We start from the raw sequence: 15,502 nt of genomic DNA on the forward strand, positions 1-15,502 counted from the left end.
AACTGAGAGGCGCCACAAATTTCCTTCCACCCAGCGTTCCATTAAGTCTTCCGATAAAAATGTTACCTCACTTGTGTGGGTAGGCCTAGCGCCCGCGACAGGATATGCCCCAAAACACGACGTGGACACATCACATTTTCAGAAAGAAAACAGAGCTGTTTTTTACTAAGTGCCTAGCTGTGGATTTTGGCCTCTAGCTCAGCCGGCACCTGGGGAAACCGAGGAAACCTGTGCATTTCTTAGAACTAGACACCTTGGGGAATCCAAGATGGGGTGACTTGTGGGGCTCTGACCAGGTTCTGTTACCCAGAATCCTTTGCAAACCTCAGAATTTGGCAAAAAAACACTTTTTCCTGTCATTTCGGTGACAGAAATTTCTGGAATCTGAGTGGAGCCACAAATTTCCTTCCACCCAGCGTTCCCCCAAGACTTCTGATAAAAATTATACCTCACTTGTGTGGGTAGGCCTAGCACCCGCGACAGGATATGCCCCAAAAACGACGTGGACACATCACATTTTCAGAAAGAAAACAGAGCTGTTTTTTACTAAGTGCCTAGCTGTGGATTTTGGCCTCTAGCTCAGCCGGCACATGGGGAAACCTAGGAAACCTATGCATTTTTTAAAACTAGACAACTAGGGGAATCCAAGTTGGGGTGACTTGTGGGGCTCTGACCAGGTTCTGTTACCCAGAATCCTTTGCAAACCTCAAAATTTGGCAAAAAAACACTTTTTCCTGTCATTTCGGTGACAGAAATTTCTGGAATCTAAGAGGAGCCACGAATTTCCTTCCCCCCAGCGTTCCCCCACGTCTCCCGAAGAAAATGGTACCTCACTTGTGTGGGTAGGCCTAGCGCCTGCGACAGGATATGCCCCAAAACACAACTTGGACACATCACATTTTCAGAAAGAAAACAGAGCTGTTTTTTGCTAACTGCCTAGCTGTGGATTTTGGCCTCTAGCTCAGCCGGCACCTGGGGAAACTTTGCGAACCTGTGCATTTTTTAAAACTAGACACTCAGGGGAATCCAAGATGGGGTGACTTGTGGGGCTCTGACCAGGTTCTGTTACCCAGAATCCTTTGCAAACCTCAAAATTTGGCAAAAAAAAACACTTTTTCCTGTCATTTCGGTGACAGAAATTTCTGGAAACTGAGAGGCGCCACAAATTTCCTTCCACCCAGCGTTCCATTAAGTCTTCCGATAAAAATGTTACCTCACTTGTGTGGGTAGGCCTAGCGCCCGTGACAGGATATGCCCCAAAACACGACGTGGACACATCACATTTTCAGAAAGAAAACAGAGCTGTTTTTTACTAAGTGCCTAGCTGTGGATTTTGGCCTCTAGCTCAGCCGGCACCTGGGGAAACCGAGGAAACCTGCGCATTTCTTAGAACTAGACACCTTGGGGAATCCAAGATGGGGTGACTTGTGGGGCTCTGACCAGGTTCTGTTACCCAGAATCCTTTGCAAACCTCAGAATTTGGCAAAAAAACACTTTTTCCTGTCATTTCGGTGACAGAAATTTCTGGAATCTGAGTGGAGCCACAAATTTCCTTCCACCCAGCGTTCCCCCAAGACTTCTGATAAAAATTATACCTCACTTGTGTGGGTAGGCCTAGCACCCGCGACAGGATATGCCCCAAAAACGACGTGGACACATCACATTTTCAGAAAGAAAACAGAGCTGTTTTTTACTAAGTGCCTAGCTGTGGATTTTGGCCTCTAGCTCAGCCGGCACATGGGGAAACCTAGGAAACCTATGCATTTTTTAAAACTAGACAACTAGGGGAATCCAAGTTGGGGTGACTTGTGGGGCTCTGACCAGGTTCTGTTACCCAGAATCCTTTGCAAACCTCAAAATTTGGCAAAAAAACACCTTTTCCTGTCATTTCGGTGACAGAAATTTCTGGAATCTAAGAGGAGCCACGAATTTCCTTCCCCCCAGCGTTCCCCCACGTCTCCCGAAGAAAATGGTACCTCACTTGTGTGGGTAGGCCTAGCGCCTGCGACAGGATATGCCCCAAAACACAACTTGGACACATCACATTTTCAGAAAGAAAACAGAGCTGTTTTTTGCTAACTGCCTAGCTGTGGATTTTGGCCTCTAGCTCAGCCGGCACCTGGGGAAACTTTGCGAACCTGTGCATTTTTTAAAACTAGACACTCAGGGGAATCCAAGATGGGGTGACTTGTGGGGCTCTGACCAGGTTCTGTTACCCAGAATCCTTTGCAAACCTCAAAATTTGGCAAAAAAAACACTTTTTCCTGTCATTTCGGTGACAGAAATTTCTGGAAACTGAGAGGCGCCACAAATTTCCTTCCACCCAGCATTCCATTAAGTCTTCCGATAAAAATGTTACCTCACTTGTGTGGGTAGGCCTAGCGCCCGCGACAGGATATGCCCCAAAACACGACGTGGACACATCACATTTTCAGAAAGAAAACAGAGCTGTTTTTTACTAAGTGCCTAGCTGTGGATTTTGGCCTCTAGCTCAGCCGGCACCTGGGGAAACCGAGGAAACCTGCGCATTTCTTAGAACTAGACACCTTGGGGAATCCAAGATGGGGTGACTTGTGGGGCTCTGACCAGGTTCTGTTACCCAGAATCCTTTGCAAACCTCAGAATTTGGCAAAAAAACACTTTTTCCTGTCATTTCGGTGACAGAAATTTCTGGAATCTGAGTGGAGCCACAAATTTCCTTCCACCCAGCGTTCCCCCAAGACTTCTGATAAAAATTATACCTCACTTGTGTGGGTAGGCCTAGCACCCGCGACAGGATATGCCCCAAAAACGACGTGGACACATCACATTTTCAGAAAGAAAACAGAGCTGTTTTTTACTAAGTGCCTAGCTGTGGATTTTGGCCTCTAGCTCAGCCGGCACATGGGGAAACCTAGGAAACCTATGCATTTTTTAAAACTAGACAACTAGGGGAATCCAAGTTGGGGTGACTTGTGGGGCTCTGACCAGGTTCTGTTACCCAGAATCCTTTGCAAACCTCAAAATTTGGCAAAAAAACACTTTTTCCTGTCATTTCGGTGACAGAAATTTCTGGAATCTAAGAGGAGCCACGAATTTCCTTCCCCCCAGCGTTCCCCCACGTCTCCCGAAGAAAATGGTACCTCACTTGTGTGGGTAGGCCTAGCGCCTGCGACAGGATATGCCCCAAAACACAACTTGGACACATCACATTTTCAGAAAGAAAACAGAGCTGTTTTTTGCTAACTGCCTAGCTGTGGATTTTGGCCTCTAGCTCAGCCGGCACCTGGGGAAACTTTGCGAACCTGTGCATTTTTTAAAACTAGACACTCAGGGGAATCCAAGATGGGGTGACTTGTGGGGCTCTGACCAGGTTCTGTTACCCAGAATCCTTTGCAAACCTCAAAATTTGGCAAAAAAAACCACTTTTTCCTGTCATTTCGGTGACAGAAAGTTCTGGAATCTGAGAGGAGCCACAAATTTCCTTCCACCCAGCGTTCCCCCAAGTCTTCTGATAAAAATGTTACCTCACTTGTGTGGGTAGGCCTAGCGCCCGCGACAGGATATGCCCCGAAACACAATGTGGACACATCACATTTTCAGAAAGAAAGCAGAGCTATTTTTTGCTAACTGCCTAGTTGTGGATTTTGGCCTCTAGCTCAGCAGGCACCTGGGGAAACCTAGAAAACCTGTGCATTTTTGAAAAACAGATACCTAGGAGAATCTAAGATGGGGTGACTTGTGGGGCTCTGACCAGTTTCTGTTACCCAAAATCCTTTGCAAACCTCAAAATTTGGCAAAAAATCACTTGTTCCTGTCATTTCGGTGAAAGAAAGTTCTGGAATCTGAGAGGAGCCACAAATTTCCTTCCACCCAGTGTTCCCCTAAGTCTTCCGATAAAAATTGTACCTCACTTGTGTGGGTAGGCCTAGCGCCCGCGACAGGATATGCCCCAAAACACGACGTGGACACATCACATTTTCAGAAAGAAAACAGAGCTGTTTTTTGCTAAGTGCCTAGCTGTGGATTTTGGCCTCTAGCTCAGCCGGCAATTGGGGAAACCTAGCAAACCCGTGCATTTTTTAAAACTAGACACCTAGGGGAATCCAAGATGGGGTGACTTGTGGGGCTCTGACCAGGTTTTGTTACCCAGAATCCTTTGCAAAGCTCAAAATTTGGCTAAAAAACTCTTTTTCCTGTCATTTCAGTGACAGAAAGTTCTGGAATCTGAGAGGAGCCACACATTTCCTTCCACCCAGCGTTCCCCCAAGTCTCCCGATAAAAATGGTACCTCACTTGTGTGAGTAGGTCTAGCGCCCGCGACAGGATATGCCCCAAAACACGATGTGGACACATCACATTTTCAGAAAGAAAACAGAGCTGTTTTTTGCTAACTGCCTAGCTGTGGATTTTGCCCTCTAGCTCAGCCGGCACCTGGGGAAACCTAGAAAACCTGTGCATTTTTTAAAACTAGACACCTAGGGGAATCCAAGATGGGGTGACTTGTGGGTCTCTGACCAGGTTCTGTTACCCAAAATCCTTTGCAAACCTCAAAATTTGGCAAAAAAAAACACTTTTTCCTGTCATTTCGGTGATAGAAAGTTCTGGAATCTGAGAGGAGCCACAAATTTCCTTCTACCCAGCATTCCCCCAATGTCTTCTGATAAGAATGATACCTCACTTGTGTGGGTAGGCCTAGCGCCCGCAACAGGATATGCCCCAAAAACGATGTCAGAAAGAAAACAGAGCTGTTTTTTACTAAGAGCCTAGCTGTGGATTTTGGCCTCTAGCTCAGCCGGCACCTGGGGAAACCGAGGAAACCTGCGCATTTTTTAGAACTAGACACCTCGGGGAATCCAAGATGGGGTGACTTGTGGGGCTCTGACCAGGTTCTGTTACCCAGAATCCTTTGCAAACCTCAGAATTTGGCAAAAAAAACACTTTTTCCTGTCATTTCGGTGACAGAAATTTCTGGAATCTGAGAGGAGCCACAAATTTCCTTCCACCCAACGTTCCCCCAAGACTTCTGATAAAAATGATACCTCACTTGTGTGAGTAGGCCTAGCGCCCGCGACAGGATATGCCCCAAAAACGACGTGGACACATCACATTTTCAGAAAGAAATCAGAGCTGTTTTTTACTAAGTGCCTAGCTGTGGATTTTGGCCTCTAGCTCAGCCGGCACATGGGGAAACCTAGGAAACCTATGCATTTTTTAAAACTAGACACCTAGGGGAATCCAAGATGGGGTGACTTGTGGGGCTCTGACCAGGTTCTGTTACCCAGAATCCTTTGCAAACCTCAAAATTTGGCCAAAAAACACTTTTTCCTGTCATTTCGGTGACAGAAATTCCTGGAATCTGAGAGGAGCCACAAATTTCCTTCCACCTAGCGTTCCCCCACGTCTCCCGAAGAAAATGGTACCTCACTTGTGTGGTTAGGCCTAGCGCCTGCGACAGGATATGCCCCAAAACACAACTTGGACACATCACATTTTCAGAAAGAAAACAGAGCTGTTTTTTGCTAACTGCCTAGCTGTGGATTTTGGCCTCTAGCTCAGCCGGCACCTGGGGAAACCTCGCAAACCTGTGCATTTTTTAAAACTAGACACTTAGGGGAATCCAAGATGGGGTGACTTGTGGGGCTCTGACCAGGTTCTGTTACCCAAAATCCTTTGCAAACCTTAAAATTTTGCCAAAAAACACTTTTTCCTGTCATTTCGGTGACAGAAATTCCTGGAATCTGAGAGGAGCCACAAATTTCCTTCCACCTAGCGTTCCCCCACGTCTCCCGAAGAAAATGGTACCTCACTTGTGTGGGTAGGCCTAGCGTCTGCGACAGGATATGCCCCAAAACACAACTTGGACACATCACATTTTCAGAAAGAAAACAGAGCTGTTTTTTGCTAACTGCCTAGCTGTGGATTTTTGCCTCTAGCTCAGCCGGCACCTGGGGAAACCTCGCAAACCTGTGCATTTTTTAAAACTAGACACTTAGGGGAATCCAAGATGCGGTGACTTGTGGGGCTCTGACCAGGTTCTGTTACCCAGAATCCTTTGCAAACCTCAAGATTTTGGCAAAAAAAAAACACTTTTTCCTGTCATTTCGGTGAAAGAAAGTTCCGGCACCTGGGAAACCTTGCAAACCTGTGCATTTTTTAAAACTAGACACTTAGGGGAATCCAAGAAGGGTTGACTTGTGGGGCTCTGACCAGGTTCTGTTAACCAAAATCCTTTGCAAACCTCAAAATTTGGCAAAAAAAACACACTTTTTCCTGTCATTTCGGTGACAGAAAGTTCTGGAATCTGAGAGGAGCCACAAATTTCCTTCCACCCAGCGTTTCCCCAAGTCTTCTGATAAAAATGATACCTCACTTGTGTGGGTAGGCCTAGCGCCCGCAACAGGATATGCCCCAAAAACGACGTCAGAAAGAAAACAGCTGTTTTTTACTAAGTGCCTAGATGTGGAATTTGGCCTCTAGCTCAGCCGGCACCTGGGGAAACCTAGGAAACCTGCGCATGTTTTAGAACTAGACACCTCAGGGAATCCAAGATGGGGTGACTTGTGGGGCTCTGACCAGGTTCTGTTACCCAGAATCCTTTGCAAACCTCAAAATTTGGCCAAAAAAACACTTTTTCCTGTCATTTCGGTGACAGAAAGTTCTGGAATCTGAGAGGAGCCACAAATTTCCTTCCACCCAGCGTTCCCCCAAGTCTTCTGATAAAAATGTTACCTCACTTGTGTGGGTAGGCCTAGCGCCCGCGACAGGATATGCCCCAAAACACGATGTGGACACATCACATTTTCAGAAAGAAAACAGAGCTGTTTTTTGCTAACTGCCTAGCTGTGGATTTTGGCCTCTAGCTCAGCAGGCATCTTGGGAAACCTAGAAAACCTGTGCATTTTTTTAAACTAGATACCTAGGAGAATCCAAGATGGGGTGACTTGTGGGGCTCTGACCAGGTTCTGTTACCCAGAATCCTTTGCAAACCTCAAAATTTGGCAAAAAAACACTTTTTCCTGTCATTTCAGAGACAGAAAGTTCTGGAATCTGAGAGGAGCCACACATTTCCTTCCACCCAGCGTTCCTCCAAGTCTCCCGATAAAAATGGTACCTCACTTGTGTGGGTAGGTCTAGCGCCCGCGACAGGATATGCCCCAAAACACGATGTGGACACATCACATTTTCAGAAAGAAAACAGAGCTGTTTTTTGCTAACTGCCTAGCTGTGGATTTTGGCCTCTAGCTCAGCCGGCACCTGGGGAAACCTAGAAAACCTTTGCATTTTTGAAAACTAGACACCTAGGGGAATCCAAGATGGGGTGACTTGCGGGGCTCTGACCAGGTTCTGTTACCCAAAATCCTTTGCAAACCTCAAAATTTGGCAAAAAAAACACACTTTTTCCTGTCATTTTGGTGACAGAAAGTTCTGGAATCTGAGAGGAGCCACAAATTTCCTTCCACCCAGCGTTCCCCCAAGTCTTCTGATAAAAATGATACCTCACTTGTGTGGGTAGGTCTAGCGCCCGCGACAGGATATGCCCCAAAAACGACGTGGACACATCACATTTTCAGAAAGAAATCAGAGCTGTTTTTTCTAAGTGCCTAGCTGTGGATTTTGGCCTCTAGCTCAGCCGGCACCTGGGGAAACCTCGCAAACCTGTGCATTTTTTAAAACTAGACACTTAGGGGAATCCAAGATGGGGTGACTTGTGGGGCTCTGACCACATTCTGTTACCCAAAATCCTTAGCAAACCTCAAAATTTGGCAAAAAAAACACACTTTTTCCTGTCATTTCGGTGACAGAAAGTTCTGGAATCTGAGAGGAGCCACAAATTTCCTTCCACCCAGCGTTTCCCCAAGTCTTCTGATAAAAATGATACCTCACTTGTGTGGGTAGGCCTAGCGCCCGCAACAGGATATGCCCCAAAAACAACGTCAGAAAGAAATCAGAGCTGTTTTTTCTAAGTGCCTAGCTGTGGATTTTGGCCTCTAGCTCAGCCGGCACCTGGGGAAACCTAGGAAACCTGCGCATGTTTTAGAACTAGACACCTCAGGGAATCCAAGATGGGGTGACTTGTGGGGCTCTGACCCGGTTCTGTTACCCAGAATCCTTTGCAAACCTCAAAATTTGGCAAAAAAAACACTTTTTCCTGTCATTTCGGTGACAGAAAGTTCTGGAATCTGAGAGGAGCCACAAATATACTTCCACCCAGCGTTCCCCCAAGTCTTCTGATAAAAATGTTACCTCACTTGTGTGGGTAGGCCTAGCGCCCGCGACAGGATATGCCCCAAAACACGATGTGGACACATCACATTTTCAGAAAGAAAACAGAGCTGTTTTTTGCTAACTGCCTAGCTGTGGATTTTGGCCTCTAGCTCAGCAGGCACCTTGGGAAACCTAGAAAACCTGTGCATTTTTTTAAACTAGATACCTAGGAGAATCCAAGATGGGGTGACTTGTGGGGCTCTGACCAGGTTCTGTTACCCAGAATCCTTTGCAAACCTCAAAATTTGGCAAAAAAACACTTTTTCCTGTCATTTCAGTGACAGAAAGTTCTGGAATCTGAGAGGAGCCACACATTTCCTTCCACCCAGCGTTCCTCCAAGTCTCCCGATAAAAATGGTACCTCACTTGTGTGGGTAGGTCTAGCGCCCGCGACAGGATATGCCCCAAAACACGATGTGGACACATCACATTTTCAGAAAGAAAACAGAGCTGTTTTTTGCTAACTGCCTAGCTGTGGATTTTGGCCTCTAGCTCAGCCGGCACCTGGGGAAACCTAGAAAACCTTTGCATTTTTGAAAACTAGACACCTAGGGGAATCCAAGATGGGGTGACTTGTGGGGCTCTGACCAGGTTCTGTTACCCAAAATCCTTTGCAAACCTCAAAATTTGGCAAAAAAAACACACTTTTTCCTGTCATTTTGGTGACAGAAAGTTCTGGAATCTGAGAGGAGCCACAAATTTCCTTCCACCCAGCGTTCCCCCAAGTCTTCTGATAAAAATGATACCTCACTTGTGTGGGTAGGTCTAGCGCCCGCGACAGGATATGCCCCAAAAACGACGTGGACACATCACATTTTCAGAAAGAAATCAGAGCTGTTTTTTCTAAGTGCCTAGCTGTGGATTTTGGCCTCTAGCTCAGCCGGCACCTGGGGAAACCTCGCAAACCTGTGCATTTTTTAAAACTAGACACTTAGGGGAATCCAAGATGGGGTGACTTGTGGGGCTCTGACCACATTCTGTTACCCAAAATCCTTTGCAAACCTCAAAATTTGGCAAAAAAAACACACTTTTTCCTGTCATTTCGGTGACAGAAAGTTCTGGAATCTGAGAGGAGCCACAAATTTCCTTCCACCCAGCGTTTCCCCAAGTCTTCTGATAAAAATGATACCTCACTTGTGTGGGTAGGCCTAGCGCCCGCAACAGGATATGCCCCAAAAACGACGTCAGAAAGAAATCAGAGCTGTTTTTTACTAAGTGCCTAGATGTGGATTTTGGCCTCTAGCTCAGCCGGCACCTGGGGAAACCTAGGAAACCTGCGCATGTTTTAGAACTAGACACCTCAGGGAATCCAAGATGGGGTGACTTGTGGGGCTCTGACCAGGTTCTGTTACCCAGAATCCTTTGCAAACCTCAAAATTTGGCAAAAAAAACACTTTTTCCTGTCATTTCGGTGACAGAAAGTTCTGGAATCTGAGAGGAGCCACAAATTTCCTTCCACCCAGCGTTCCCCCAAGTCTTCTGATAAAAATGTTACCTCACTTGTGTGGGTAGGCCTAGCGCCCGCGACAGGATATGCCCCAAAACACGATGTGGACACATCACATTTTCAGAAAGAAAACAGAGCTGTTTTTTGCTAACTGCCTAGCTGTGGATTTTGGCCTCTAGCTCAGCAGGCACCTTGGGAAACCTAGAAAACCTGTGCATTTTTTTAAACTAGATACCTAGGAGAATCCAAGATGGGGTGACTTGTGGGGCTCTGACCAGGTTCTGTTACCCAGAATCCTTTGCAAACCTCAAAATTTGGCAAAAAAACACTTTTTCCTGTCATTTCAGTGACAGAAAGTTCTGGAATCTGAGAGGAGCCACACATTTCCTTCCACCCAGCGTTCCTCCAAGTCTCCCGATAAAAATGGTACCTCACTTGTGTGGGTAGGTCTAGCGCCCGCGACAGGATATGCCCCAAAACACGATGTGGACACATCACATTTTCAGAAAGAAAACAGAGCTGTTTTTTGCTAACTGCCTAGCTGTGGATTTTGGCCTCTAGCTCAGCCGGCACCTGGGGAAACCTAGAAAACCTTTGCATTTTTGAAAACTAGACACCTAGGGGAATCCAAGATGGGGTGACTTGTGGGGCTCTGACCAGGTTCTGTTACCCAAAATCCTTTGCAAACCTCAAAATTTGGCAAAAAAAACACACTTTTTCCTGTCATTTTGGTGACAGAAAGTTCTGGAATCTGAGAGGAGCCACAAATTTCCTTCCACCCAGCGTTTCCCCAAGTCTTCTGATAAAAATGATACCTCACTTGTGTGGGTAGGCCTAGCGCCCGCAACAGGATATGCCCCAAAAACGACGTCAGAAAGAAATCAGAGCTGTTTTTTACTAAGTGCCTAGATGTGGATTTTGGCCTCTAGCTCAGCCGGCACCTGGGGAAACCTAGGAAACCTGCGCATGTTTTAGAACTAGACACCTCAGGGAATCCAAGATGGGGTGACTTGTGGGGCTCTGACCAGGTTCTGTTACCCAGAATCCTTTGCAAACCTCAAAATTTGGCAAAAAAAACACTTTTTCCTGTCATTTCGGTGACAGAAAGTTCTGGAATCTGAGAGGAGCCACAAATTTCCTTCCACCCAGCGTTCCCCCAAGTCTTCTGATAAAAATGTTACCTCACTTGTGTGGGTAGGCCTAGCGCCCGCGACAGGATATGCCCCAAAACACGATGTGGACACATCACATTTTCAGAAAGAAAACAGAGCTGTTTTTTGCTAACTGCCTAGCTGTGGATTTTGGCCTCTAGCTCAGCAGGCACCTTGGGAAACCTAGAAAACCTGTGCATTTTTTTAAACTAGATACCTAGGAGAATCCAAGATGGGGTGACTTGTGGGGCTCTGACCAGGTTCTGTTTCCCAGAATCCTTTGCAAACCTCAAAATTTGGCAAAAAAACACTTTTTCCTGTCATTTCAGTGACAGAAAGTTCTGGAATCTGAGAGGAGCCACACATTTCCTTCCACCCAGCGTTCCTCCAAGTCTCCCGATAAAAATGGTACCTCACTTGTGTGGGTAGGTCTAGCGCCCGCGACAGGATATGCCCCAAAACACGATGTGGACACATCACATTTTCAGAAAGAAAACAGAGCTGTTTTTTGCTAACTGCCTAGCTGTGGATTTTGGCCTCTAGCTCAGCCGGCACCTGGGGAAACCTAGAAAACCTTTGCATTTTTGAAAACTAGACACCTAGGGGAATCCAAGATGGGGTGACTTGTGGGGCTCTGACCAGGTTCTGTTACCCAAAATCCTTTGCAAACCTCAAAATTTGGCAAAAAAAACACACTTTTTCCTGTCATTTTGGTGACAGAAAGTTCTGGAATCTGAGAGGAGCCACAAATTTCCTTCCACCCAGCGTTCCCCCAAGTCTTCTGATAAAAATGATACCTCACTTGTGTGGGTAGGTCTAGCGCCCGCGACAGGATATGCCCCAAAAACGACGTGGACACATCACATTTTCAGAAAGAAATCAGAGCTGTTTTTTCTAAGTGCCTAGCTGTGGATTTTGGCCTCTAGCTCAGCCGGCACCTGGGGAAACCTCGCAAACCTGTGCATTTTTTAAAACTAGACACTTAGGGGAATCCAAGATGGGGTGACTTGTGGGGCTCTGACCACATTCTGTTACCCAAAATCCTTTGCAAACCTCAAAATTTGGCAAAAAAAACACACTTTTTCCTGTCATTTCGGTGACAGAAAGTTCTGGAATCTGAGAGGAGCCACAAATTTCCTTCCACCCAGCGTTTCCCCAAGTCTTCTGATAAAAATGATACCTCACTTGTGTGGGTAGGCCTAGCGCCCGCAACAGGATATGCCCCAAAAACGACGTCAGAAAGAAATCAGAGCTGTTTTTTACTAAGTGCCTAGATGTGGATTTTGGCCTCTAGCTCAGCCGGCACCTGGGGAAACCTAGGAAACCTGCGCATGTTTTAGAACTAGACACCTCAGGGAATCCAAGATGGGGTGACTTGTGGGGCTCTGACCAGGTTCTGTTACCCAGAATCCTTTGCAAACCTCAAAATTTGGCAAAAAAAACACTTTTTCCTGTCATTTCGGTGACAGAAAGTTCTGGAATCTGAGAGGAGCCACAAATTTCCTTCCACCCAGCGTTCCCCCAAGTCTTCTGATAAAAATGTTACCTCACTTGTGTGGGTAGGCCTAGCGCCCGCGACAGGATATGCCCCAAAACACGATGTGGACACATCACATTTTCAGAAAGAAAACAGAGCTGTTTTTTGCTAACTGCCTAGCTGTGGATTTTGGCCTCTAGCTCAGCAGGCACCTTGGGAAACCTAGAAAACCTGTGCATTTTTTTAAACTAGATACCTAGGAGAATCCAAGATGGGGTGACTTGTGGGGCTCTGACCAGGTTCTGTTACCCAGAATCCTTTGCAAACCTCAAAATTTGGCAAAAAAACACTTTTTCCTGTCATTTCAGTGACAGAAAGTTCTGGAATCTGAGAGGAGCCACACATTTCCTTCCACCCAGCGTTCCTCCAAGTCTCCCGATAAAAATGGTACCTCACTTGTGTGGGTAGGTCTAGCGCCCGCGACAGGATATGCCCCAAAACACGATGTGGACACATCACATTTTCAGAAAGAAAACAGAGCTGTTTTTTGCTAACTGCCTAGCTGTGGATTTTGGCCTCTAGCTCAGCCGGCACCTGGGGAAACCTAGAAAACCTTTGCATTTTTGAAAACTAGACACCTAGGGGAATCCAAGATGGGGTGACTTGTGGGGCTCTGACCAGGTTCTGTTACCCAAAATCCTTTGCAAACCTCAAAATTTGGCAAAAAAAACACACTTTTTCCTGTCATTTTGGTGACAGAAAGTTCTGGAATCTGAGAGGAGCCACAAATTTCCTTCCACCCAGCGTTTCCCCAAGTCTTCTGATAAAAATGATACCTCACTTGTGTGGGTAGGCCTAGCGCCCGCAACAGGATATGCCCCAAAAACGACGTCAGAAAGAAATCAGAGCTGTTTTTTACTAAGTGCCTAGATGTGGATTTTGGCCTCTAGCTCAGCCGGCACCTGGGGAAACATAGGAAACCTGCGCATTTTTTAGAACTAGACACCTCAGGGAATCCAAGATGGGGTGACTTTTGTGGCTCTGACCAGGTTCTGTTACCCAGAATCCTTTGCAAACCTCAAAATTGGGCAAAAAAAACACTTTTTCCTGTCATTTCGGTGACAGAAATTTCTGGAATCTGAGAGGAGCCACAAATTTCCTTCCACCCAGCGTTCACCCAAGTCTTCTGATAAAAATCATACCTCACTTGTGTGGGTAAGCCTAGCGCTCGCGACAGGATATGCCCCAAAAACGACGTGGACACATCACATTTTCAGAAAGAAATCAGAGCTTTTTTTACTAAGTGCCTAGCTGTGGATTTTGGCCTCTAGCTCAGCCGGCACATGGGGAAACCTAGGAAACCTATGCATTTTTTAAAACTAGACACCTAGGGGAATCCAAGATGGGGTGACTTGTGGGGCTCTGACCAGGTTCTGTTACCCAGAATCCTTTGCAAACCTCAAAATTTGGCAAAAAAACACTTTTTCCTGTCATTTCGGTGACAGAAATTCCTGGAATCTGAGAGGAGCCACAAATTTCCTTCCACCTAGCGTTCCCCCACGTCTCCCGAAGAAAATGGTACCTCACTTGTGTGGGTAGGCGTAGCGCCTGCGACAGGATATGCCCCAAAACACAACTTGGACACATCACATTTTCAGAAAGAAAACAGAGCTGTTTTTTGCTAACTGCCTAGCTGTGGATTTTTGCCTCTAGCTCAGCCGGCACCTGGGGAAACCTCGCAAACCTGTGCATTTTTTAAAACTAGACACTTAGGGGAATCCAAGATGCGGTGACTTGTGGGGCTCTGATCAGGTTCTGTTACCCAGAATCCTTTGCAAACCTCAAGATTTTGGCAAAAAAAAACACTTTTTCCTGTCATTTCGGTGAAAGAAAGTTCCGGCACCTGGGGAAACCTCGCAAACCTGTGCATTTTTTAAAACTAGACACTTAGGGGAATCCAAGATGGGGTGACTTGTGGGGCTCTGACCAGGTTCTGTTACCCAAAATCCTTTGCAAACCTCAAAATTTGGCAAAAAAAACACACTTTTTCCTGTCATTTCGGTGATAGAAAGTTCTGGAATCTGAGAGGAGCCACAAATTTCCTTCCACCCAGCGTTTCCCCAAGTCTTCTGATAAAAATGATACCTCACTTGTGTGGGTAGGCCTAGCGCCCGCAACAGGATATGCCCCAAAAACGACGTCAGAAAGAAAACAGAGCTGTTTTTTACTAAGTGCCTAGATGTGGAATTTGGCCTCTAGCTCAGCCGGCACCTGGGGAAACCTAGGAAACCTGTGCATGTTTTAGAACTAGACACCTCAGGGAATCCAAGATGGGGTGACTTGTGGGGCTCTGACCAGGTTCTGTTACCCAGAATCCTTTGCAAACCTCAAAATTTGGCAAACAAAACACTTTTTCCTGTCATTTCGGTGACAGAAAGTTCTGGAATCTGAGAGGAGCCACAAATTTCCTTCCACCCAGCGTTCCCCCAAGTCTTCTGATAAAAATGTTACCTCACTTGTGTGGGTAGGCCTAGCGCCCGCGACAGGATATGCCCCAAAACACGATGTGGACACATCACATTTTCAGAAAGAAAACAGAGCTGTTTTTTGCTAACTGCCTAGCTGTGGATTTTGGCCTCTAGCTCAGCAGGCACCTTGGGAAACCTAGAAAACCTGTGCATTTTTTTAAACTAGATACCTAGGAGAATCCAAGATGGGGTGACTTGTGGGGCTCTGACCAGGTTCTGTTACCCAGAATCCTTTGCAAACCTCAAAATTTGGCAAAAAAACACTTTTTCCTGTCATTTCAGTGACAGAAAGTTCTGGAATCTGAGAGGAGCCACACATTTCCTTCCACCCAGCGTTCCTCCAAGTCTCCCGATAAAAATGGTACCTCACTTGTGTGGGTAGGTCTAGCGCCCGCGACAGGATATGCCCCAAAATACGATGTGGACACATCACATTTTCAGAAAGAAAACAGAGCTGTTTTTTGCTAACTGCCTAGCTGTGGATTTTGGCCTCTAGCTCAGCCGGCACCTGGGGAAACCTAGAAAACCTTTGCATTTTTGAAAACTAGACACCAGGGGAATCCAAGATGGGGTGACTTGTGGGGCTCTGACCAGGTTCTGTTACCCAAAATCCTTTGCAAACCTCAAAATTTGGCAAAAAAAACACACTTTT

Source organism: Pleurodeles waltl, chromosome 5 (assembly GCF_031143425.1).
Source record: "Pleurodeles waltl isolate 20211129_DDA chromosome 5, aPleWal1.hap1.20221129, whole genome shotgun sequence".
NCBI lineage: Eukaryota > Metazoa > Chordata > Amphibia > Caudata > Salamandridae > Pleurodeles > Pleurodeles waltl.